This window comes from Chenopodium quinoa, unplaced genomic scaffold (assembly GCF_001683475.1).
Source record: "Chenopodium quinoa cultivar QQ74 unplaced genomic scaffold, ASM168347v1, whole genome shotgun sequence".
Lineage (NCBI taxonomy): Eukaryota > Viridiplantae > Streptophyta > Magnoliopsida > Caryophyllales > Amaranthaceae > Chenopodium > Chenopodium quinoa.
In genome coordinates, this window is record NW_018743593.1 from 409543 (window position 1) to 413263 (window position 3721).

Genomic DNA, 3721 nt, shown 5'->3' on the forward strand with positions numbered 1-3721 from the left:
TAGACTCTTGTCAAAGATCTCCTCCTGGGCTCGCCTAGGGAGAGGCGGCAGGGCTTTCTTTCCAGCTAGGAGTGGTGGATCCTTATTCCACCTGTTATATTTTTCGTTCAGACGGCAGTCGGGGGAGTGGAAAATATAAAACTTATTCCTCATGTCCTTCCACTTGGATGATTGCCATCATGTACCCCTTGCAGGTGGTCAAGGTGTACCAGCCTTCGCCGCCTGCTTTCGGTTCTCGGCCTAGATAGTGTATGTGGGCGAATGCCTTAAAGCTGGGATCCACCTTCAGCATTTCACATGCGACAACATACTCGATTATGTTAATCCAACAGTTCGGGTCCAGTTGCCAGATACCCAGATGGTATCCATCAAGAATTCTCTCCACCGACGGATGGAGAGGGAAGCGTAGACCCGCCCGAATGGTTGCCTCATAGCTGCCAAAGATCTTATCATGGTAGCTGGCCATTATGGGCCTGGTGACCGTATCTACAGCGTCCGGCACGGAGAGAAGGAAGCTATATCCCACGACATGCTTAGATATAAACTTGGGCAGGTCATATTTCATTGTTTCCTGCCTGCCCTCGGGAATATGTTGATAATAGGGACCACGCACCCGGCGGTGACTAGCATGCGACTCGGCCCAACCCTCACCTTTTTCCACGGACAAGGACTCCCTTATCGTGCTTATTTTAGCTCGTGCCTCCTCCAAGTCATCGGAGGCACTGACAAAAGATGACGAGGCCGAATCGTCATCAGATCTCTTGCCAGAGCTAAGGGACTATCGGCTAGTGCCGGCAAGGTCCTCCCTCAGTCTCCCCTCCGGCGCCTGTCCAGAAGGCCCGGGTGCCGAATGATTCTCAGCCGCACACAATATTGAGTCGCTGGGAGTACCACTAGAGGTTTGGGAGTGGTAATAAGTAAGAGTTGGAGGGGGGTCAGAAGAAGGGCTTGGAGGATAATATTGAAGCTGACTTACAGGAACTCTAATGGAGCCGTCTAAATATACATTGGACCCGTCCGATTGGTAGAAAGAACCATCCAAGTTATATTTTCTGGTCGTTCTTTTAGTTCTGGCCATGGTGTCCTGCATAGACACAGAAATGGCCGGATTCGAGGAAGTTTGTAAAGAAGGGTCCATGAACAAGCATTCGGCACCTGTAGACACCCATTTGTGTCTCCCCAAAACCAAACCCAGTGATGAGTACCTTTCATGTTGAATCATAATCGAATGAAGTGAAAGTGTGGAAAGTCTAGTGTTACGGATAGTTTTTATTTCTTTTCTTTCTCTTTGTTTTTGAAAACCTATTTTAAGAAAAAAGGAAATCCAGTTTAGTTTGGTCCATGGCAAGGGTCCAATAATAGTGTAGTTGGGTCGGGTTCAAGAAGAGATTTACAACGATATATTATAAGCCCAATTCCGATGAATAATGAGGAAGTTATGGCCAAATTACTAAAATGGGCCCGGTTTGATATTTATGTGCGGCCCAATGATCTAGAGGAGGGCCTAATATTGATGTATCAATCCTAATGCGATTAGGATTGATTATAGTGTTCAAGACTCTTCTAGAAGGTTCTTTTGAATCCTAATTTAATTAGCATTGATAAATTGACTTTAGTTGACTTTTAAGAGTTTTAATCAGAATAAAAGAAGTGTTTTTAAGGAAAATACGATTTTACCCTCTCGTACGGTTAAATTTTATTAAAATAAGAAAACGCGAGGAAATTTATTTCCAACGTATGGCGACAATTTCAGCATCTAGCGACAAGTGCGTTTTGGCGCTGCGGTCGTGTTTTATTCTTTTCGAAACTCTGATTCATTTTTTATCACATCCGGCTGATTTTCTCTATAAATATCCTCCTAAAACCTCCGTTTTCTCTCAACAACAACTACCAATTATCATCAAGAAATTCTTGATTACTCTCTCTCTCTCTCTCTTTTCTAAACTAGCCTTTTGCATACAAAATTCCGCATTCACAAGATCTAGACACGCCTAGCATAGTTCGAAGTTGCCTTCGCCCTAGACGTGAAAGGTTTGATTTCTGAGGGATTGGTCCCAAATCAAGTTTAAAATTTCTTGATCTTTATCTAATTTAATTGTTTGATATTATTATTTTCCTTGAAGTTACTAACACGTGTATTTTGTTATTAGAAAGAGATACGGGGCATCCAAGTAAGTGGTTTAATTGATTTATTGATATTATGATATAGAAATAATGTCTAGGTTGTTATTATGATTCCTAGTATCATGTTAGGATGCTTGATGTTTTGAATGACAACAATGATTCCTGGTATCATGTTTAGGGTAAAAACTATAATTTCTAATATCAAATATGACAATTGTGATTCCTGCGATGCTTCCTGTTTTCTTCCTAATATGCATGTTAGTATCATGTTAGGGCTATATATTTGATCTTTAGTGCTTAGTGACATGCTAGGGTTTGTTATTAATCTTGTTAGTGTCATGCATAGAATCTTGCTATTATTATGCTTTATTTTTAACATGATTATTTTGATTATTGATTTTAATTATATTATTATTTATGATGATTATTATTATGTTGCTTGATATTTATTTTTATTTGTTATTGCTTGATCACGCCTTTTATGCATGTTTAAAGGGAATTTGTATTTGTAATCACGCTTAATAAGATAATTAATAATCTTGTTTAGGGATAATATGATTATAATTCAAGTGATCGCCAATAATAGTTTTATTTGTGCATTAATATTCAACCAACATAGATAAACAGGTTTAGGGTTAATCCCATTGATTGCATGTTAGTCAGAATGCGCACATGAATACGAGAAGAATAAAGTAGAGGCCTATTATTAGGGCAGGTTCAATCTCTTTTAGGTTGGATTCGTACCTTCATCCCCGAACTACCAGTCATGGTTCCAGACTTATTGGAGTTAACGATCTCCTAGATCGTTAAGGGGTGTAACCTTCACCTCGTGAACAGTTTACAAGTTCCTAAAACTTGTTGGCGACTCTTTTGCTCTAGCTTCCTTCCCTTTGGACGCCACCATGCTTAAGTGTATGATCACAGTGGGGTTCAAGTTTGGGGTAATGCTTGAAATATTCCCTACAGTTTTTGGCGACTCCACTGGGAAGGATTTCTATTTTAATTCCTGAAATTTATTTCGGCAATGATTTTGAATGAGTAGATGAGACTCGAAAAGTTCTAAGTATTTCATATGCGTAATTTTGATTAACAGTGTTGTCATATGCATAAATAAGATCTCATTGGTAAGACCATCCATAATGAGTAAAAAACATCGGATTTTTACACGTAGGAAATTTAAGGAATATCATTCACAACTAGGATCGAAATAATGCTACACGAAACTGGAAAATTTTATCGAGCACAGAAAGCTGCTGAGGCATGTAGGAACTAGCGTCAGAAAACATAGTATGTCGCCGAGGATTTCACTCAGGCGCCATACGACACTCCTTTCACCAGGCGCTAGAGACAAATTGCAGCGAAGGCCTCTGTTCGTTGGCGCCAAGTTCTTACAATACCGAGCCAAAAATATGCGTTCTAATTTTGACCAGTTTTTAGCACTATTTGCTCGATCCTACTCCCTGATTGAGTTTTTCTCACTTTTCTAAAACCCATATGTGTTCTATATATGGACATAACCCTCTGGGAATTTATTCTCCATCTACCTGATTGAACGCTCTGTGGAACAAAGGGTACATACGAGAATGTTGAATTCACC